The sequence below is a fragment of the Lagopus leucura genome, unplaced genomic scaffold, assembly GCF_019238085.1.
Source record: "Lagopus leucura isolate 7727_CA_CO unplaced genomic scaffold, USGS_WTPT01 Super-Scaffold_100157, whole genome shotgun sequence".
Lineage (NCBI taxonomy): Eukaryota > Metazoa > Chordata > Aves > Galliformes > Phasianidae > Lagopus > Lagopus leucura.
Genome location: NW_024962334.1, coordinates 13271232 through 13295272, shown reverse-complemented (window position 1 = coordinate 13295272; position 24041 = coordinate 13271232). Strand labels below are relative to the sequence as shown.

Below are 24041 nucleotides of genomic sequence, written 5' to 3'. Positions count from 1 at the left end.
GCCTGTTTATCTGGTCCAAACTGTGGAAAGGCAAATACACTTGCAAATAAAGGTAGCGGATGTTGCATTTTGAATATCTGTGTCCTAAAGAACTAAACACTCAAAAAAATTATGAGTTCAAGGTGTCTAAAACTGTATATGATATGGATAATTAATTGAAGCTGTCAACGCTCTCATTAAAACTATCCTATGTGTGTCTTGAATGCAGTAAGAGTGGTGTTGTAACTAAACAAAACAAACAAAAACTTAGGCAACTGTGTGAATACCATACCATCTTAGAAGACATATGAACAACAGGATCAAATAAGAACCAATAGCAACCTGCAAAAATGGTGACTAAATATTAATTGCATATTAGTATGGTCAAGGAGCAGAGTTATTCTTGTATCTTTGCTGGAGATTTATTGTTCTACGTGGTTTTTAAATGCTTATGAAGAAATAATCACAGGCCTGAGGAGATTATAATCTAAAGCTCAGGAAAAAAACAGACTAGAGGACAAGTGCAGCGTGTTTGAGGTGCACCATCATAATTACCAAATTCCAAAGATGAGACATAATCAATACCTGTCCTTGAACCATCTCTGTTGTGATGCCCTCAAAAGACATTTCAGTGTAAACAAAACAGTGATGTCACCATTATTATAGTCACTAACTGCAATCAGTACAGGTTTAGATGAGTAGAGTAGATTTGAAAGGCTTACAGCAAGTCAAGACAGGTTTCTTAGGATATAAAATCACTTCCTCTTCATTTTCTCTCCTCCTTTCTCTTTAAAAGATCAATTATCCTTATGTTTCTTTGTTCTCCCACATAAAGATTTACACATTTTATAACTGTTATGTTTGAGGAGTTGTACCTTTCAATAACTACTTTAAGTGTAGGGAAATTTGTTTCAGTTTCAGTATATCTTTTTTTTTAAAAAAAAAAGAACAGAAGAGAAAAGGAAAAAAAAAATCTGCTGCTTAATCATTTTCAGGTATGTCACAATACTGAAATCATTACAGAGTTCTGACAATGGGAGTTTTACTTGCTTTGGTGAACAGAAACATTTTAGAATACATGGCCACATAGTATATGAAAGGTCTCCAACAAACTACCAAACATCCTCGCTGTGTGTCCATATTTTCTTTTTATTCCTCTTATTATTAGCTTTTCTCATAAATTATCTGTTGGTAACACAAATAAGGATTTTGTCCATCAACAATAGTACCAAAAAGCTTTACAGAAAGTTTTCAGTTATATTTCTATACATGTGGAAAAAGTATGCAACTGATTTTTAACCTAAAAATTATATTTCTTCTCTTATCCTTCTTGTGTACAATATCTAAATATAAGACATTTCAAGCTCTTATACAGAACAGCAGTGAAATACATCACCAGACTTAATAATATGTTTAGTTGCTCCTGGTTTTAGGTGACCAGCTCAGAATCACCATGTCCAGCTTACCAAGAAGGAAGAGGCCTTCATGACATTCCACCTTCACGTTGTTTTGCCCTGCAGCAGCCATCATCTTTGATCTGTCTGTAGGACACAGAGAAGAATGGATGTTTAACTTAAAAGATAGCATTTGCACAGCTTAGGCTAGATGAAGTTTCTAGACGCCGGTAGTATGAAAGTCTAGGGAACCCTTTTGAGACAGGTCTGGGGCAATCTTGAGAAAGAAAGAAATTACTCCTTTTAGGCCAGATCTGGAAGTAGTCCTTAACAATGTTAGCATGTAAATGCCTGCAGTAGGAGAGAACTCTTCCAAGAAGCTCTTTCAAATCCTGTGGTATAACACAATTCATATCTGCATTTTTTGTCTATATAGGTTCACTATGTAATATTTTAACCTCATGTATGCAGGCCTTCAAATCATAAAAAAAATTAGCACCCTTTATTACAGCAGTAGCTACCCTAAGGTTCCAAGTTGAACTTCTAACCTTTTTCATCAGCCCAAAGAAGAATATTAAAGGTTAGTCAGCTTTTATATATATGTATATTTGTATATCTTTTTTTTCCCACATGCACAGAAGAATGATAAAAAATAAATAAAGAAGATATTTATATATCCTAGGTTCCAGGCTGTTGAGGTAAATTGTGCAATATGGGACACTAAATCTTGTTTCCCATAAGGTTCTCTAGATGATCCTGCTCTTCCCACACAATTTCTCTTCCATCACCCCAGGGAGTTTAATCATAGCTGTTGTGATGAAAAGCCAAATTCTAAATGAGTTTGGACACCCTCTGGACTCAGTTTCAAAACGCCCAATTAACTACATGCCAATTATTTAAACACTAAATGTCTTCAGAGTTGTCACTTCTGCCTTACAACATCATATTATGAGGACTTCATCCAAGATTTGGTAAATATACCTTTAAAAACCCATTAGCATCATTATCCTTTCTTTCAATAATCAATGTAAATATGGAAGATTTTTTTTTACATTTTATCAGTAGATCTATTCTTTACTCAGCATACTATCACTATGTTAATTTTTGTTTCCAGAATACTGTATAACTGGGCTAGAAAAAAATATTAATAGACACTATATTTCTGTAATCACAACCACCCTGAAATATCTTTGCTGTGTACAGAGTTTTCAAACCGTGTTACGGTGTTTGCTTTCTGACCAGCAACTAAGCCAGAATATATATCTAACTTCAGATATTTCTAGATTTGAGGTATTTCAGCTTTTGAGAAGTTGGATACATAAGGATAAGATAATAGCTACACATTGAAGTCACAATCCTTTAATATTTAAATAAACTATCATAGTAAATCAAATTATAAAATATTATCTAATTATAGCTTGAAAATTAAGCATTATACTAAATATTACTGCATCTGTTATAGTTTGCCATTTCCAAGTCATACAGGGGTATACACAGGGATAACACTATCTGTTTCTATCTAAGAGTTGGGAAACATTTATTATAGATGAGGAATTAAGCAAGAGGATCAAAGAGTTAGCAAGATTTCAGTAAGACAGGGAGGCAACTCTTTCACTTCCGTCCTCCCAAGAGAGAACAGATTTGAATGTTGTTTGTTGCAGAGCATAGGAAGGATCGTGAAAAAGGTGTTTGTTGCTGAAGGACGTGACTGATGTAAATGTGTTACATGTCCCACTAGACACAGCTCTGCGATATTTTGGAGGAGGAAGTGGGTGGCCTACTTAGCTTCCTCCTTCACTTAAAGAGATAGACTAGCTGCATTTATTATCATCCCCACTATCTCTGGTTTTCCGGCTCTGATAGAGGAGTGTGGATATAAGGGAACACTTATTTACAAGGCAAACTCACGTCTCATATTTCGTTTTGTTGTAATTAACCTTAAGATGACACCGTTGCTAATGAGCTGCATGTATTCCCTAGTGCAAATCAGATTAGGATTTACAGACGCTATAACCTCCTCATGAGGGGACGGCTGTCAAAATTCCTCATGTAAATGCTGCTTCTATAAAGTTCAAGACTCTTATCTGAGGTTTCTAAAGAACATAGCAAATACAACAACTTCTTACACAAGATTTTCAAGTGAAAAGAAAAAGAATTGATGGCAAATTTGACTGTGTTATTCAGGAAATGAAGGGATTACAACACAAATCCAGAGATTACTGTCTGAGCAAAGACAACTCTTCACAGATCGCCAACAGGTAACACAAACAAATTACTACTTTCCAGATTCTTGTGATCTGTTCTTCTATCTTTTTCTTAATGAGAAAAACATTCATCAGATTGTTCAAAAAGGTGGGATGTCTGCAAGAAAGTCTATAGATGTTAGATCACAAGTGTACAATTCCCTGAACCATCATCCAACTCACTGTTCTTCTTGTCACTAAGGCCTCTTCCACATTTCTTCTGTTTTCACTAAGAAAATCACTATGGCACAAATCCCACCATAAGACAACTTTGGACAAACAAGTTATGCGGGCTAGAGTGAGAAGAAATGAGAGTGGATAGCTGAGGAAAGCGAGGTACAGCACGATCTGTCCAAGTCCTAAATTGCCTGTGCTCTGCAATTAGTAAATATCTAGTAAATCTAGAAGATTTACTGAGTGAGCTGGCAGTGTGCTCAGAAGCACACTGAAAATGGAAAGTGCTACCTGCACTTTCTGTGCTATGTGACTTAAGTTCTTGTAATATTCATGAAAGTACTGAACTGTAAGTAAATGCTATCCAGGACAATTGTTCTGTCAACAAACGGAACACATGTTCCTGCAGCACTCTGGTAACTGAGCAGGAGTCAGATTACATCACATCAGCCAGCTGGGAAGCTAAGTTTTCCCTTGTGATTGCGAACCAAGTTGTTTTTGGCAAGATACAAATAGCTGTGTCCCTGACAGACATCTAGGCACTGAATTTCCAATTATGGAGAAGTTGCGTTTAAGACTTTCAAATCTGAATTATGGACTTCACCTTAATTCAACAGCTATTGCAAAACAATTTGCCTGTCAAGTTACAGAACGGATCTGGAAAAAAATATTGCGTAGCAGTCCTGCAATAGTTTGCTATTTTCAATGCCCTCGTCTAGCAAAGAATTAAAACTGTTGAGTGTGACCACCTGGATTTTCAGCATTGGTAAAATGTGGCTATTTTACCTCAGATGTGCTTTTTTTTTTTTTTCATTGATCAATTGACATTAGTGGGGGAAGAAGTGAGAAGGCAAGTTGGAGTCTAACCATATGAAAACTCAGACAGAAAAGATAAAACATCTTTTGAATTTTCTTCCTTTGAATTGGCAAAGCTAAAATTTTATCTGGTGTCCCCTTCTTCTGGAATCAAATCTGGCTGCACTGACACAGTAGGCTTCCAGGCAGATGCTGTCAAAATTCCTTTATTTGTACTATTTGTGTTTCATTTTTTGTTTGTTTCTAATTGCAAAAAGTTGTTCTGCACAGCTCAACAAGTACATGGGAGATACCAAACTATCTTTGTGCTGTTGGAATGCTCTTTTATACTTTTCAAGATACTGCTTCTTTACTATGGTCTGTTTTGAAGGTACGGTATAGCTAGACAATCTCAAATTCCTGTCTGATAGGAAAAAGACTTGTTGAAGACAAAAAACGTTTGTGATGGTGCTGTTCACCTTCCATAGCAGAAGGCTTCATAAAAAATGTTAACTCAGGAATTCATCTGATGTGACTTTTTAAAATCAGATATTAGATAACTTATGAAATAAATAAGGAAAGAAATAATACTTGGAAGCAAGCAGAATAGAGAAGTGGATTATTAGGAAGAGATTTACAAGGCACCAATAATTACTTACATCTTTTAAACTGGACTACCTGTCCTGAAACACTTTATAACTCTATGTTACATTAGTGAACAGATTGACAGGTATGCTGAATGAGTTACTACACATACTAAAAAATTTAAGAAAATCTAGGTTCTTTGCTCAGCACATATAGTCAATTCAAATAGTCAAACTTGGACAAAAATAGGAACTTGTCTTGAAACTAACTCAAGACCTCATTTCAAGACAGCTTTCTTACCAAACTCAAGCTTACTTTGTTGACAGCTGTGTTCCCTGAAGTATTCCCAACATGAAGTACTAAACCTGTGCTCCTCCATCAGGTACCCATGACATCATGTACAACACATGCCTGGTTTGGGCTCATTGTTGAGGATACCTGCAAGAAGAAAAGTACCATGGTAACAACAGTTGGATCAAATCATGGTTCTTTATGTTCCATATTTCGCTTCGGACACCAGCCCAAAGGCAGAGGCTTAACAAAAGAAGACACATGTACATAGGAAATAAAACAGTTCTGGTATAATCCTTCTCCAACACATCCTTCCACTTCTCAGTAGCCAGTGCAGAGATCTCTTACTCTGAAGGCTGTCTCCAGACCAACCTGCTCAAGAGCTACCAATATACAAATCGACCATGACTTGTATTTGAATTGATTGATATTTTTGCTGAGCCACCTGCCTTTTGTTTTTAAATTCACTGCCTTGTAGCTGAAGAAGTATGAGCTCCCAGTTAAGAAACAGCCAGTATCCATTTCTTGTTAGCTTTCCACATATCACACCCCGCCTTGTAAACCTCTGTCATTTCATTCCTCCAATGAAGTGACTAGCTTTTCCTGAGGACAGGAGTGACTGATGGAACTTGGCCACTACAAACCCCCCTCTGCACAGAATTCATTTTGTAGCACTGAACCAATAACTACACCTCCAACTGTGTTGTACTCTGAGGCACAGTGTTGAAACTGTGGGTTTCTAATACACAGCCATATCTTCTTTTTGCTTGCTATTCTTTTCCCAGTAATATCTAATGTTCCACCAGTCGTTCTGCCCACCACTAAACACTGAGTCATTTTTTTCATAGGATTACCCAAAGTGACATAGTCACTATTTCCCTATCAGTGATACTAACTGCAAGCAGTGTCTAGAGTTACATCAGCAGACTCACTGGTAGAGGTGAATTTCCAGTCCCTCTGATTTTGACACAAATTTTCAGATTCTGTCTTCTCTAACAGAGAAGACTACTATCCTTGTTTAAGCATTTCATGAATGGATGTAAGAGAGTTTTTGAAACAAGTGGTATTGTCATCTTTAGGACAATGGAAGTTTCTATGGTACTTAAAGATGTTGCCACAAATATAAAATGTCAGCAGTGTTACCTGAAACATCCTAAGCTAAGGTGACTTTTACAGTGTTGATTTTGATTATTTCTACCCATTATTCAAATGCATATTTACACTTGTATTTAATGTATATCCATTTTCAAGATCCTATTTACAGCACTTAACTATCGTACAGCCTGTTCATCTGCTTTATTTGAACTTGGAAAGTATTTCTTTTTAATTTTCATATTCATAATTCTAATACTCAAAGATACTTGAAAATAAAGATATACTTAATATGTCTAAGAGAAGAACACCTTGGTCTGGAAGTAGAAAGCATAGAAAAAGGCAAATACTGTGTCTTCCATTCTCTTATTTTTCCCTGGACAAGAAATACTCTGAGCAAAAGTCTTCCTTACTAAAGATTTGCAGCTTTACAAGTCATTTTGGCTACCCTGGCTTCACCACACCTGTATCAATGTGTCTGTTATACTCTAAGCAATAGTAGTATATCCTTTCAAAGGCATACACGAACAGAGTAGGAAAAACAACCAAACAAACAAAAAAATAGATATCTTCACATAGACAAATTCACACAGATTAGAATGTATTCTGCCTTCACTCTGAGCTGATCTGTGAGGCCTTTCTGAACTGAGAACCACACTGGTGTGCCAGCATGGTGCTCTGATAGCTCTGATCGCTTCTCAGAGAAACAGTCCATATAGACATACCCTAAGACAGTTACCAGTGTTTTTTCTCTCTTCTTTGTATTTTAAGGAAATGGCCATTTACAACAAACAGTTCTGACTTCATTCCTTCCCAATTTCTGGATTTAAAATAGAATTATTTAGCAAACTTTAGGAGACTCTTTCCAGTTCAGTACTGCCACTACCTTGTCGAACATAGAAGGCAGCAGGCACCATCACTGGTTTGGCATTCCACTTTACCCCCCACTAGCTCTTGTCTTAACCTTTCATTTATATTATTCTGGCAAAGCAAAAGCACACAGAGACAACTGTTTTTATCTTCAGCTCTGTGATGTGAATTTGAGTGCTTTTCACTAATTTCACTCATAATCAGTGCTGCTTAAGTTGTGAGTAAAATATCCATTTACATCAGCAGATGCAGAAATCAGGTTTGCACATTTAGTTTTGACTCAGTACAACTAGTAGTTGTAACATACTTTATGTTCCCTCATTGCAGAGCACAATAAGAATATTAAATCTTGCTATCATTATGCAAGCTTACTGTTTTTTGTAATATAAAATTATTATGATAGCTACAGAGAAACACATCCCAGAATTCTAACATACTAAAACTCTGTACAAACAAAGTTTCTAGGATTTAATTTCTCAGAGTAAATATATACAATAATGACAATGTTAGGGCCCCTGGTACTTACACTCTCCAAGATATATCAGTGTTACTGGTGTGTTGCATTTCAATAATAAATTTGCTCTCCACCTTCTTCTCCATTACAGTTCTATTTGAAAGAAAACCAAAACAATATTAAAAATCATTATTTATTCAATACTAACATTAGTTCAGCAGAGCTCTGCTCAAATCTTCCAGCTTTCTTTGTTTAAGCTTTGAAGTAGGTCATATAGAAACTTATTAGAATCTATATCACACACCCAAAACCCTGTATAAACTTTAAGCTCTGCAAAGTGTAACACAAACCAAAGATAGAAGGTTGTAGCTAGAAATAAAATGCCAAACATAATCTTCATGATTTGCCAAGAAAACTGTAGATAAAAATAAAGCCTGGAGGCTAACTCTAATACTTGGCTGTAGGAAAGCTTACTTTGCTGAGGACTAGAGTTTAGAATAACTCCCCGAAGAACTCTGGCACTGCTCAGAGCTGACTGCAAGGACTTATGTTATTTAGAAAACAATTCCTTCCAGAGCCAGAATGATTAGCTTTGGAGAACATATCTGGCTTTCTTCTCTTTTCAGTTTTTAGCTGAAATAAAATTATTTTGCCAATAGCATTTCTGGAGAGGTCCCATAGTGTGAATGAAGAGTACTCTGTGAAAAGACAGCTTTGTGACAGTGATGATTAATTCCATCAGAGCAGGAACAACAGCGATCAAACACTTCTGGCTGCTACATAACCAGAGGGAAAAGATTTTTCCTTCTAAAAAGCTACGTCCGAGATATCTCAAGTAGCTTATTATATCACTGCCCTCTCCAAATGTTGAGGCCAGGGACAAGTTGCTATCCTGCTGCTTATTTCTACAACCAGGTTTTGAGTTCTGCTGTATATGGAAGTATGCACAACAATTTATTTCCACCACTGAAGTACTCTGTCCAAAACTAGTCTCAGAAAACAAGATCATATCAACTGTTTGCAGCGCTCATAGCAGTATGCTCATAAGTAGTGAGACTCCTTGCCTTGCACATATTACTTCTCACCTAGCCTCTGAAGGCTGTTGTGTGGTCCCCCGGTTGGGTAGTTTTCTCTCAATCTGGGCTGCTGCGATCCTGCTCTCCTCTGCATGCTATCATTTTTCTCTCTTGTGCTAGCGCTACTGCTTCTGTGGTTGGACAGTAAGCTAGCTCAGGGAGTTAAGGCAGCTGAAAATCAGTCCAAGTCAAGTTTTCACAGGCTTGGTCCCTCATAGAGAGGACCTCACACCCCCAGTATATCAGCTGTTGCAGAAATAAACCTTTAGTTTCATCTCCAGTTTAACCATCACATCAGACTCTTCTGTCCCATTATTAAATCTTCAAACAAGAATCCTGTGCTCTCCCCTTGCAACTTCTCACATTTAACAGAAGCGTTCCATCAGCATTCCCTTAGCTATCTTATTCTTCTTCCAGTCTCCCTGCAATTAACATGGGTGAAACTGTTGACCTGCTATGACGATTTTCTATAAACATGGATCAAAAGCATCCCTTGGGTTTACTTATCCTGCCCATTTGCAAGACTTGTTTATGTGACTGTTCTCTCTGAAGCACAGGCTGTGTCTGTGCTAGATATTGTACAAGTACAGAACAAAGCTGGAGACGTGATGTAATAAAAATGACATATCCTAGATCAAGTAAAGGGCAAAAGCAGTCATTCTCAGACAGTGAGCTGTGCATATCAATAACAATAACCTCAGTGACCATACCTGTTGCTATTGCCAATACTTGTAGTGATTCATAGCGGAGGAAAAAAAAAGGAAAAAAAAAATTGTGAAGTACAGAATAGTTGTGCTACTGCTGGCTGGACACTGCTACATAAACTAGGCATTATATATGCTCACTGTGTTTGGATTTTCATTGTCTAGCCTGAAGGAGGGAAACATATGGATTGTTGTGATGCTCAGCAAAGAGAAAAAGGGCTGCATGATGAAAAGGCACTCTAGCCACTGCAGCTGCCAGTGCTTTCAGTAGCAGCATCGTGCTCCAAGCCAGCAGGCCTTGCTATACAAGAGATGTGTTGTGCTTTGCCTGTCATGTTGCCTGAGCACCACAGAAAGCCTCTCTTCCACTTTCGTTAACCCAGACACAGCTTCTGAACTCACTTTAACCCTGGTCCTAACAAAATCAGTCCGTGCTTTCCATCCTTGATGGCAGCACTGCATACGCTGCTGACATGAGCCCTGGTGCCTTCCATGCCATTTCTGCTCCTACATGAATTTAGAACTAACCCAAGAGATTCCTCACGGACTCCAAGCTCTCAGAATGAAAAGGAGGTGACTCAGCACTAGCAGCATGGTTTTTTCAAGGAGTGAGGCTGGGGCAAGTCAAAGGCCGTTCCTTCTATCCTTGCTCCAGTCCTCAAGCAAAGATGCATACTATAATCTTTGCCAACCCAAATTACCTTTATTAGCAGGCCCCAGCATGATTCCTGGTAACAAAGTCTAGACTGTGCTACTAAAATAAGACAGTAAAATAAGACAGCAGAAATCAAGTACTCTCTGGAGGTATTCTGACAGCAGATTGCACATATACTAGAGGACCCAATCTGGTAAAAGCAAATCCCAGCCACCAGAGCCTTGACTCTGTCCTACAGCACCCATTTTCTGCCTGCCTTGCCATGCAAAAGCTCCAGTTCAACATTGTACTGCTGCCTGGGAAAGGACTCTTGGATTTCTTAGGCCTGTTGGCCAGTTCTGCCTCTTACAGCCCACCACAGGAAATATCTAATGTAGTCTCTGCAGCATGGAGAGCAAAGCCAGGCTTTGCTGGGAAACATGCTAAGCAAGAACATAGCAAGTTCCTGACTAATATGCTGTCTATGCTGTCACCTGGAGCAGAGAGGGGCTCAACAAGGTGATGATGCTCCTCCAGTATTGACACTCATGCTTTGTAGGGCCAAGGAGGAGGTATGTCAGCAGTGCCACTGAGGTGGATTAAGGGGTTGCAAACACACACTACAGAGGGGATATAGACTTCATGTACAGCAGAAGAAACAGTGTTCTTACCTTAAACCCAGACTTTGAAAGGGATGCAGGAAAAGCTTTCAAGTGACTATATGGCACATGCATTTCTCACTATGTATGAAATCTACGTTTCCATTCTTTTAAAGGCATCTGGTAATATACAGGTGGCTAGGGAATTAATGGTGGTGAGGCCCTGGCATAGGTTGTCCAGAGAAGCTGTGGATACCCCATTCCTGGAAGAGTTCAAGGCCAGGTTGGATGGAGCCCTGGGTAGCACGTGCTGGTGGGGGGTAACCTTGCCCATCGCAGGGGGTTGGAGTCCGATGATCATCAAGATCCTTTCTACCCTAAGCCATGCTATGATTCTATGAAATAATACGAAGTTTAAAAACCAATCTCATCCAAAGGTAGTCCCAACAGAGCAGACTGTAGCAATGGGCCAAGCAGTTGCAATGAGAAGCACATCAGGAGGCTAGAAGATCACTGAAAGTGACCTGACACTGTGCCATAGCACCTGACAGCCTGTCAGCCCATCTGCAGGGTGCACCGCAGCAAGCAGCTTCAGCTAACACCTTCCATTCCCAGCTGGAGTAAGCAGAGACCACACACACACCACCAGTTGCCAATCCAGCCAACAGGCTCTGGTAACACAGCTTAGCATGTGCTCACACCCAAGCACATTTCTCAATCAATGAGTTTTGACAAGGCACTCACTAGACAGCATTCAGACATCTTGCAAAAACAGTGGCTGCTTAGCCCATGGATAACTCAGCACTCATGGAACCATGTAACTGCCCTCCTTATCTGTCTGTACTGTGCATAAACCGAACTTACTAATACAGATATAATCAATATCTGAAAATATTCTTTAATTTTTATGCATATATTTTTAAGATAAATTAATATGTAAGAATTTATAGCTTTTGAAATTTATTATTATTAATATAGTCTCTTTTTAATTTGTTACTATCAAACTTTTTTGTTATTAAATCAATACATGTTCAAGTAAATCAAAATGTCACAGGCCAAATTAGCATCTTTTCACCATATCTACATGGACTTCTACAAATATTTGAGCTGGTTCACAGACATCAGCATATTATAATACCATTCCACATAGTTTAAATTATCTTTCCCAGCCTCACCCAGTTTTACAGTGCTGAATGCATTCTTGCAACTACAAAGGCTGTTTAAGCATTACCAATTAATATCCTGACCTTCTGTCCCTTCCACCCATTGCTACATTTCCCTGTATATGTGCAAAGTATAGTAAGATCACGTACAACAGGAATAAAAAATCCCGTTCTATCGGAGGCCTGTCAAGCTGCCAAATTAACATCCTGTGCCTGTTCAGATAGCAGTTAAATCTGTCCTTGCTCCTATTCAACGCATGCCTCTAGGAGCCAAGGAAGGCTGAAAGGACAAAGCTCTTGCAGTTATTACTGACACTGTAATGGTAGCAGTACAAGCATATCAGTTCTTAGGACATGTTGTTTTTTTAAATGTGAATTCTAAAAATGTGAATATACTTTGCTTTCTCCTTCAGTGCTCAGAAAAAAAGCTCCAGAAAGCCATCCAACACCAGTGAAGTTCTCTCTCTCTTTGTGCTCTGGGGCAAAGTCACATGCCTCACAAAGGAAGGCATAATTGAGTTCTGCCAGCCCCCTGGGAAAAGTATTTGTTCTGAAAGCCCTAAAATCCTTCTTATTTCTGGAACAAAATCTAGAATCACCTCTTTCAATGGATGGGCATGCCTTCCACCTGGGTGAAGCCCCTTCTTCCTCAGATATTCACAGAATGTCAGTGAATAACCAAGAGCTTTCCAAAATTTCAGGCTTCCAGGGCTTGATTGCAATGTAGTTTTTATTTTATCAGAGAACTATCTCTTCTAAGTCTTGTGTTCTGATGCTACACTAGATGGGACCTGGTCTTCTTCCCAGCAGTATGTTGCTCTCACACAGATCCAAAAGCATCTGTCCTTAACTGTTCCTCCAATAAAACAAAAATGCAACAGCACCTAAAATGGAAAGGCAACAAGGTGACAAAATTAAGAAGCAATGATGGGTTATTTTTATATACTAATCACAGAATCGCAGAATTGTAAGGGTTAGAAGGGACCTCCAGAGATCATCGAGTCCAACCCCCCTGCCAAAGCAGGTTCCCTACACCAGGTCGCACAAGTAGGTGTCCAGGTGGGTCTTGAAATCTCCAGAGAAGGAGACTCCACAACCTCCCTGGGCAGCCTGTTCCAGTGCTCCATCACCCTCACCATAAAGAAGTTCTTGCACACATTTGTGCTGAACTCCCTCTGCTCCAGTTTCTGGCCGTTTCCCCTTGTCCTGACTCCACACCTTGCTGAAAACAGTCTGGCCTCGCCATTCTGCCCCCCACACCTTAGATATTTATAGACCTGGATCAGGTCCCCTCTCAGTCTTCTTTTCTCAAGGCTGAACAGACCCAGTTCAATTAGCTGATACATTTCTGGAATATAAAAATATTCTTGCAATGAAAAAAAACCCAGAAACTTGACTTTGAGGATAGTGTCTGTTGGACAAGGAGCACAGTAAAAGGGTCCTACAAACCAATAAAAGATGCTGCTAGGATTCTCTTTACAGTGCCTTGTGTATGTATGTAGTTTCTCATATCTATGACGTCATTAAAATTCCAAGCACAAACAGAATAGTCAAGCAGCCAAATGTCATTAGTGTTTCTAGCTTTTATGTCAGACCTGGCTTCAGCCTAGCTTTGGCCAAGACTAGTGACAAGCATAAAGAAATTGAACAGTTGGCCTGAGTTTCTCTATTCAGGATTATTCTAAGTGCTATAGCATCTCTCTGTAGTTATATTAGCTGAGGTCGACTTGCGTTCACTGTTCTGTGTTACACCAAAGTTCTTGGCTTGGAGTTTCCAGCGTGAGCCTGTGTCATAAAAACTCCTTGTGCCACACTGAAGCCAACTTGCTGTTTATTGACTACTGTGCGTATGTTTACTTCTTACGTTATCTTATTGGAACAGCTTTGTAGAAATAGAAGTCATTTAACCACCCCTTGTCAAAGCTTCAGGTCAGGTTTTATCTTTCTGCTGTTCTTGCAAAGGATATTATTTTCGAAATGTGAATCTGACTAACCACAGATTTCTTTCTGTTTATTTCTACACCCATGAAAGCATTTACAGAGAATTTCTTTTCCTGCAAGTAGTCAATCAAGTTTAACTATTTGCCAACTTAATCAGTAAATATGTTTGTAACTGGGAAAATATACCTCCTCCTACTTCATGATTAAATGTAATCATAATTAAGTGTCAATTTTAAAAAGTATAATTGTTTTTGTACAATAGATTATTTATCTGGCATCTGCACAGGCTGTTGGATATGCTAAGCATCACACATTTTGAATCTCGTAAGTGCAAGGAACTACCACACATGAACTTAGCACTCTTGAAGAATCAGTATTGGATACAAACACTGTTAGTTTAACAGAAAGTTACATCAAATCCCTAGCTGATTCAAAGGGTGGAAGCACAAGTTATTATTTCCCTAGAGAAAGAACAATCCAAATAAAATATTGTTTCAGTTCCTTGGACCAGAAAGAGAAAGGCTAATTTTATAGTAGCAGCATTTAGCATTTGGCCTTTTTGAGCAGATAGAAATGGCTTAAAGAATTGTCAGCTTTATGCCTTAACTGAGAACTGTAAAAAGGTCACAGGAATATCACCTAAATACATAAGAACAAAAAGGTTTGTTTTTTACATTGTAAGTAAATTTCTGACATCTCTAAGTTTCTTCAGTACCAGTAAAGAGAAATTAGCAAACTCCAATATTGCTGTAGAAAATTCCATTCATGAGAATTAGATTGACAGTCTCTGTATCTCACACTATCCACAAAAGAATGCTCCATGCACATATTAGCTCATGTACCATTATGAATTGTATTTGCTTGCAGCAGCACAAAGAGTTAGGGAGGCCATTTGATGTAAATGCTGCAGTTGTTAAAATCAGTGAAGCTTCAATGACTTCAGTGCACATATTTCAGATTTACATAAGACAAATAAATGAAATCAAAACTGGAAAATGCATTCAGCAAAGTTTCCTCACAGTTAGTCCTATTTGCAGAAAGAATGGTTTGGTCCTTCCCTTTACACACGTTTGATTAAAAAACTCTTCCTCCCTCCATCATGCACACACAGGTACTGCCAGAATACTTTTCTGTCCCACTTCTCCTCTTTAGGAAAGAAAAAAGATGCAATTCTTTGTCAAAAACCTGGTACAGGGTATCACTGTTGGCATAAACAGAGCTATCTTGTGTTGGCGTAACTTCAGCAGAATCCCTCTGTGGCCAGCTGCACTCGGAGTGGATGCTTTCACCATGTCACGTACTTATGATCCCACAGAAAAACAAAGCCAAATAATAATAAAGAAGTAGGCTAGTCCAGCAATGCTTTTAAAATAAGTGAGAGCAGGTGAAAACATGATCCACTTAAAGCAGTGTCAGAAATATCTCACACAAGTATATGTGGTATCCACTCCTATTCCAGTCTCCTGGTGAGCTTCCACCTGCGTGCCTGCCAGCCAGGCAGAACTGCTCAGAAATGTATTGTTATCTTTACGTGCGTAATTCCTAAACTGAGGATTTGAACCTAAGCTTCACTGAATGTGAAATATGATTCAGCCTGATTCATTAAACATATATACATAAAGGATGTGAAGAAATGTACCCGGAAATACATCTTTACCAAGTCACAATACCTGATCTGTTACCCACATCCCAAAATTTCTCGTAGCCAAAAACTTCATTAGTTAGCCTTCCAAACAATGGGCATTTCCAAACAGCTTGCAGGTGGCAATTTATAATCAAGTTGCTCCTCTCTGGGAGCTGGTAAACTCATGGAAGATGTCTGGGGCTTCTCTAATTGGATACAATTTGCTGCATTCAAGTGGTGAGCCCAGACCTCAGGACACAAGTTCAGACAGCAAGCAGTTCAGCTGGCAATCATCCCTGCCTGGAAGAGACTCAGTAGTGGAGAACAAAGCAGAAACCAGGTAACAAAATGATGAGTATTGAAAACTATAGGCATCTCCTGTCACACCACCCATGTATACCCCATGTGATAACCATGTGTATAGGTTAGCTGATTGCGGCTTCAAAATACATTGAGGTTTCAGTAGGAATTCTAAATATACATTGATCTGAGAAATGGCAATCAGGAATTTTAATTTGTTTTTCCTTTCCTAGGATCACAAAGATCATCATAGGACATATGTTTCCTCATTCACTGAGACAAGATCCTGGCTTGTAATCTGTGTTTCTGAGACTCAAGACAAGCAGACTGCTGGCTTAACTACCTAATTGGAGCTCCCTGGACATGATGAGACCTTGCTCAGAGACATGGTGTCTAGCTGCACCAAGCCCTTGCTGTTTTAATTGGCAGAAGGGGCTCTGGTTTGTTGGGCACAGTCATAGAACACAACTCCAGAAGGAGCCTCATCTTGAATCACAGAATACGCTGAGTTGAAAGAGACAAAGATCATGGAATCCAACTACAGGCTCTACACAGGACCATCCAAAATTCAAACCTATGTCTGAGAGCCTCTGAGCCTTGAGTCAAGACCATTTCTACCCAACTGATGACTGACACAATGATTAAGTATTTTTTTCCTTGTTTTGTCTGTCTGAAGAACTGTACCAATCTTTTGAAAAATGTATTCAATTATCAGCAGGTGGATGGCAAGCTGAACATGAGCCAGCAATGTGCCCTCACAACCCAGAAAGCCAGCTGCTTCTGGGTTGCAGGGCAAGGAAAGTGATCCTACCACTCTACCAGAGTGAGGCCTAACCTGGAGTACTGCATCCAGATGTGAAGTCCTCAGTACAGGAGAGACACAGACCTGTTGGAGTGCATCCAGAGGAGGGCCACAGAAATGATCCAGAAGGCTTTGGGAAGACCCGAGAGCGGCCTTTCAGTACCTGAAGGGGGCTGTGAGGAAGAAGGGACAGACTCTTCAGCAGAGTTTGATGTGATAGGACAAGGAGAAATGGTTTCAAATTCAAAGAAGAGAGATTTAGGCTGGATATAAGGAAAAAGTATTTTACAGTGAGAGTGGTGAGGCACGGGAATGGATTGTCCAAAGAGGTGGATGCTCCATCCCTGGAGATATTCAAGATCATGCTGGACAGGGCTCTGAACAACCTGATCTAGCAGTGGCTGTCCCTGTTCATTGCAGGGGAGCTGGACTAGATGACCTGTAAGGGTCCCTTCTATGATTCTGTGATTTCAGAAGCAATTATGTTTACACCATTTACAAACAGACATTTTCTCAGTGGCAAATGTATTCAGGAGCAGCGTGCTATGAAAACAAATCATTTATAAATGCACAGAATTTTTATTAAACCCAAATTCTGCAGCTCAGCTGACTACAGAAACCACATAGCACTGAGTGGTGCTTGGGTTTGTTGTTTGTTTTTTTTTTTTAACATATGAGAAGAATATGCCATTCCTCTAATCGAGTACTCTTTCACCCACTGACAGCAGCTATAGTCAAGATAGCTATTCTAGTAGCAAAGTGAAGAAAAAAGAAATGATTGCCCCTCCCTTTTCACAAATACATTTTTCATTTTTTCCATTATCTGGCATTTAACAATGTTTTGATTAAACAGCTCTCCATACCAACAACTGATAAAGCACCACAGTTAGAATGGAAAACTGCAACAGTGCAGGAAGTGACCACAGACAAGAAAATTACTGCAGTCATTACTTCTTCACATTAGTGATTTCTGATTTTTCAAGAATAAAAATAACAGCATATCTGCTTTGCAAATTACTTAGAATCTGTGATGTTTAGGGTTACTCAGAGGTGCAGTGGAGAATCTTTCAGATGCCACTGGTTAGAAATAACCACTGCAGCGCAGCCTGCACAGCAAGCAATAATGGAATAAATCAAAACAAGCCACACACTAACCATGAAAAGCAATGCTGCAAAAGTAGCAAGAAGAAACCACAAAACTCTTCATTTAGCAGATAGACAAATCAGTTTAATTGTCCTCAGTAACAAGATCATGCACTGTAATTAACTCTTAGAAAGCTGATGACATAAATAATCCAATACAACTGAAACCAGTGTGTTGTATCTGACAATTTTTGTTGAAGGGTGTTGGCTTTCTGAGCCATCTTCACAAGAACTGACTACAGAACATAGACCAACTATTCTTTTTAATTGGTCAGATACAGATATTTTAATCAAGGTGTAGCTAGATCTCTTTAGAAAGACAAAGAATGAGAGAAAGATAAAGATGTTACTTTTTACAGTTCATCTTGACAAGGAGAAAAACAGAACAAATGAGGCTTCACATAGCTAAGCAGATTCTGTAACTAAGCAAAAATGTTCAAAAATAAGCACCTTTGAATCAGAGACCTGATCCATCCATGTCTTGTCTCTCAGTAGTTCCCATACAGGTGTGAATATTCACAAAAAAAAGTTATAGGACTGAACTTCACACCTCCCCCAAGGAAAGTAGCGGATAGAAGATGGAAGCAGAATAATTCTGTATACAAAGATAGTTGTACACATTGTCATTCTCACTCAGGCTGGGACAGACAGTACAATTATTTTCACAAAAAATAAACTGAAATATCAGCATAGCCAGAGCTTAACAGCTCTCAAAACACATGAGTGGGTCAGAACTATCTTACACCATACAGAACACAGGTAGGAGCCAGTTCTGTTTCTTGTGAACTGGCCCTAGAACTCAGGTCCACAACACGCATTGCCTTTTCATAGGTCCTTACAACCAGGCTACACTGAAGACATTACCTCTGTTAACTTTGTAAGACACCGCTGTGTTCAGAGACATCAACATTTTAATATGCACAGATACAGACACTGTCGTCTTCCATTCTGTGGTCTTTGCCCTACTATCAGAATAACTTCCTCAACAAAATGCTTCCTCTGTGACACCCCCCACTTTTTAACTCTTCCACTGTCTCTTCTTTCTTACTCATGACACTGTTTCTTCTTGTTCTGGGCTCAGGGCTCTCCCACAGTTCCTCAGCGTTACTAGCAATGCAGCAGATAGCTGTTTTTCTACCTGTACTCAGCAACAACATAAGCCCTTTGCAGTGACATAGCAGGCCACTAACCTGTTTAGCAGACACTCTTAAATCACCTGTGCTCAGAAGGAATATAACCTGCAGAGCAGATGGACAGGAGGCAAGGAAAGAAAGTGAAGAGCCTGGCGAAGTTTGCCCTTGAACATTCTAGGACCATGCTGAAGCTATTTCAGAGTCATTAGTAATTATCTGTGAGAACTTGTGAAGGAAAGATGAGGCTTTTCATAAACAGCAAAGGGTGAATGCAGCTATCTGTAAAACTGGAGAGAAAGGAGGATCCTAGAAATGACACAGCACTGAACCTAACACTTCAGTTCTTGGAAAGACACCAGAACAATCAGTCAGCTCTTATGTAAGCACCTCGAAGATAAGGACACGTCAGTGGGGATTTGCCATTAACAAGTCCCTTCAGACTGAGATTGTTTCCTTTAAGGCAAGAAACAAGCCTAAAGCCCAGCGGAGGTGTTCTCCACTGCTGCTTTGCTAAGGCTTTCACGCGGCAACATGGAACATTTCCACAGGCAAGCTGGGGCAGCATCAGGAAGCAGATGCAAAGCAACATGCAAAAATCAAACCCAGAATGACGAGTTATCAATGAGAAATTGTCAAATTGGAAAGTACATCAACCTGTGAGGCATAGGGCTTTAGGGGCCCAACTATTCAATACATGTCTTTGTGAGTGGGATACAGGAAGAGACTGCAGCTGCAAGCATGGACAAACTCAAGGGAGCTCTGAGCGCTCTGGAAAATTACAGTTGAAAGCAATTGGGGCAGCAGTGAGTAACTGCTCTGGGTTCCTTCCAGCTATATTCCTTATGACTGTATTTTTCTTCATGTTTAACCCTTATGCAAATTGTAAGCTGTAATCCCCTAATGTGACATTTTTTAGAGCCTTTCCTTATCTGTATTGTGCTTTTATTCAATTCATTTCACCCAATTCCAGATAACTACGTGCCTCCTCTCAGGCTCTCACAACTTGTTGCTTGATTGCGAGCTCTTTGGTAGCAGAGGGCTGCCTTTTACTCTACTGGCATGTTATCCTGTACAATAATTCCCAACCTTTTGCTGTGGATTCTAGAAGTTTACACATTACAAGTGGATTAAAAGAAAGGAAAAAATCAGCATAAAACAGCAGATTGCTCTTGCCAATTTTAAAGCATTCTGAATATTTTAAAACAGGGCAGCATACTGGACAGGAATCTAGTTCAAATTTGCATTCGCTTTTAAGTTGCTCCCTTTTCATGAGATACCTAAGGCAAGAGTATTCAGCGCTGGTATGCAGTAATAGCACACGTACTGAAGGCTGACACGTGGAAAATGAAGCAAAGTCTGTGCAAAATGAAATCATTCCATACAAGGAGAGCAGGGCCTACAGGATGGAATTACCAGCCCTAAATGGCACAGCAGCCAGCTTCTGCTGCGTCTGATCCTGCAAACACTGAACACACATGCTCAGCTTGACTATGAATAGCCCTATTGAGTTGAACAGAATTATTTACAGTAGTAAAGTTAAGTACGTGCATAAGCACTCAGAGATTTGGGGGCTTAGCACTGAGTGAAAGCAAAAAGAGGAAGACAGCCATTTCCTGTGCTGCAGAGCAGTTTCAGTCCAGCAGATCTGCTCAGACCTGTTGCCCAAGCCTGCAGCTCTCCTCTCTACAGACATCACTCGCAGGTCCTCCTGGCAAGCAGATGAGGGGAGCTCCCCCAAGTCATAGGCACTGCTGCTTCTACCCCACCACCTACACCGTCTCTCTGTAGTGCTTCTGTGTCTAAGATGGCCATTGAGCGCAATCAGATTTGGCACCTGTGGCCTTTTCACTTAGTTCAGAGGAACTGAATCCCACACAGCATTTTCATTGACAGTGAAAGCATGCAAGCCAAGAATAAAATCACACAGCTTTTACAGACTGTCCTCACCCTCACCACACTGGTATTTTCCAAGCTGCCAGCCAAGTGAATACATACGTCTACAGCCCTGAAAGGACCAGCCCCTGTACTGCAAAGCCTCTCCTCTTTGCTGTCTCTACTAAAAGTCATTCAGATCCTCTTTTGGTTTGCTTAATGGTTTTTAATGATTTTTTTAGGAATAATGCCATTCACTGGATCCTATAAGGTAACTAAAGACAGCAACGACAACAACAGAAGAATTATCAACAGTGGATTTAAAGTAGGCCTTAATTCTGTGTGTTGCAACATTTTATTACTTAACCACTGAGACAGAGAAGGGATGATCCTATGGTCAAAATGCAGGATTGACACTTAAGAGATGTGGCCTTTTTCAGGCTGCTATGAATCTGTTCTACGATTCTCAGCGTGTTATTCAAATTCATTGGCTGAATTTTCATCAGTGATTCACGATACCAATATCCAACCAAAAAAAGACTTCACTTCCAGATGCTCGCTATGCATTCTGGAAATCTAGGAGATTTCCTTTTGAATACATCATGAGCTGCCTACTCAGCAACCAACATTTTCAAAAGGAAGAAAATAAACCCTTAGAAATCGTAGTCTTCAAGTTGAAAACTGGGCCTGAAATTCAAGTCCTAAGGCTGACTTCTTTAATGAAAATTGAGGAAGGTGTTCTGGACGTGGTGCATAATTCCTTAAACCTTTCTCTCTAGAGCTTCCTTGCTCCAAAAGCCAAGTCTCCATACCACCCCCTTCAGTATTAACCTAAAGGCTTTGTACTATGTAACTACTGCAACTGAAATAGCCCTACCAGCAAACTGCTTCATAGCAGAACACCACTGACTTTGTCATGGGAAAATAATATCAACCACAACTTTCAGATTGATACTTCTGCACTGCATAGAAGGAAGCGGTACACACTGTTCTCATTATGCTGTCTACCACATCGGTTCCTCCAAATAAGAGGCACAGCAGAGCAGGAGGCAGGGGCCAAGAGGCTGTTACCCAGGTTTGCCCTCCACTATGCACAGCAAGGCGGCAGGTGAGGCTGCGATGACGGCAGCGGCACTTTCTGCCACTGCCATTCCCTTCTCTGAGAGCAGCAGCACACCAGTGTAGAGCTGACGGCAAAGGCAGTGGCACAACAAAGGGGAACAACCTGAAATGATGTATGATGTATTTACATTAATCCCTCCTGGCATAGCCGTATACTGTTCACACGTCACTGGCAGAAGTTCAGGTTTGCATCTAGTGCTCACAGTGCTGACAAGGGCTGGAGTAAGCTGCATGAGCTACAGCACAGCTTTGCTGCCATGAACAGTGGCCATAGTGGACACTGTGCTGAAGAAACCCAATGACACAGTGACATAGGTACCACCTCCAGAGACAGAGCCTGACAAAGAGACGAGCTATTATTGTGCTACCTGGTCCTTCCTGCTGCTCTTTTCACCTAAGGAAATTCAGAGGTGTTAGTCATTATAGAACCAGTGAATTGGTTTTTTCACCGCTGGTTTTGCCTGTAGTAAAAGCCTTCAAAATGTTCCATGATTTTTACTTTGATGAAAAAAATGCTGGGAAATACTCACAGTTTGTATTTTACCTCAGACTTGTCTGATTACTTACTATTTTTTATTTTTGCAGAGGGATGACAAGGTCTGGTCACAGGACCAATGGTAAATAATCTTTCATCAGAATTATTCTGAACAAAAAAGAGGATTAATTTTACCTCCTTCTTCCTTAGTAAACAAATAGTAAGAAATCTTACATGAACAGGCATGTACATATCCCTGTTACATCCTGTCAGTTTAAGTTTAGTTTGTCATGTGACAACAGACCCACTGGCATCACAAGTCTCATTTGAGCGGAACACATTTCAGTGATTTGAATTTCTAAATATTTGATGGGTGGGAGCATTTCAGAGAGACTATACCGGTGGGGCTATGTAAACAGGTGGATGGATAGAAGCTGTGGAATAGTACTGAGGTAAGAACAGATATAAGGATATGTAAACAGATTCTTTGTTTTCATTCCACAGATCATTTCCAGTTGGTTTAAGGCAAATGGAAGTCACTACATCCATATGCTATTGAAAAAGAAAGTTGGTTCTATCTTCTGATTCTTAGTACTGCTACACCGAGCTAAATCAATCTGAAAAATGTAATCGGAGAGCTTGCCTGAACTTTCTGGCCGCAAGTAGCAGTGTTCTTAGACCACAAGCTCACCAAAATGAACTGTGTCTGGCATGGCACGTATTTCTGGCTGTGGATTTTCTTCCAGTCAGTGCTAAGACACTTGCACTACTCAGAAAGCAGCCTTGTTTCAGCTGCTGAGATCAACAGATCCCAGTACAGGAAGCAGTAGAAAGCAGAGGCTGCCCAAAGGAACAGAGTTTATAATGGCAGTGGCTTGTTACCCTCAGAAAGGGACTGGCTGCTTCACTGGGCAGAGGCATCTCCAGGGATTGGTTGGTGAAACAACCTCTGAACTGGACTCCCAGTTCAAAATGACAGGGACTGCATTACCAAGAAAGCTGAGGATAAGAAACTGAAACTCCAAAATGACCACACACAGCAGTCTGGAGCTGTAGAGAAAGTCTGTAGTCCACCAGTGCAGAACAGAGGTGCCACATAAGCAGGAACACAAGCTAATCTTGCAGTAAAGATAACTCACATACACTTCCTAGTGCCTAGTATTTGTGCAGAATATTCATTTGGTTTCTTCACTGCCATGTCACCTGTTAGTTCTAAGGTTTCAGCCACAACAGTTTCATACAGCAGAAATGTTTTTCCTGGCCTCAAAAGTTTTGTCTTGCCCAGGTAGCAATCCCCTCACATGTTTATCTGGTGGTCCTGGAGTGTCAGGCACAGGGAAACAAATAAAAACTGAAATGGGAAAGAAAGAAAAAGAAAGAAAGGGAAAGAAAGGAAAAAGTGAAGAAAAAAAATAAATACAGAATATAGAAAAGGAAACTGGAAAAGATATCTAAGGAATGGAAAAGTGCATTAGCATTAAAGATAGCCAAAGAACAGCTCTAGCTTGCAACAATAGGAAGGGGTGGCATATGATTCTTGCTTACTTTGTGTACAACAGAGGGGTAGCAGCACAAT

At 39.9% G+C, this 24041-nt stretch overlaps 1 long non-coding RNA gene across 1 annotated transcript in view; it reads right to left on the bottom strand.

The window, feature by feature from the left end:
* Window positions 1-1200: 1200 nt before the first annotated feature.
* Window positions 1201-24041, bottom strand: part of LOC122189815 — a 40615-nt gene continuing 17774 nt past the window's right edge. Inside the window, exons 2-4 of the long non-coding RNA XR_006181977.1 lie at window positions 7950-8030; window positions 5486-5608; window positions 1201-1520 (exon numbers count right to left, since the gene is read on the bottom strand). This is a non-coding gene — a long non-coding RNA (uncharacterized LOC122189815). The remainder of the gene's footprint in view (window positions 1521-5485; window positions 5609-7949; window positions 8031-24041) is intronic.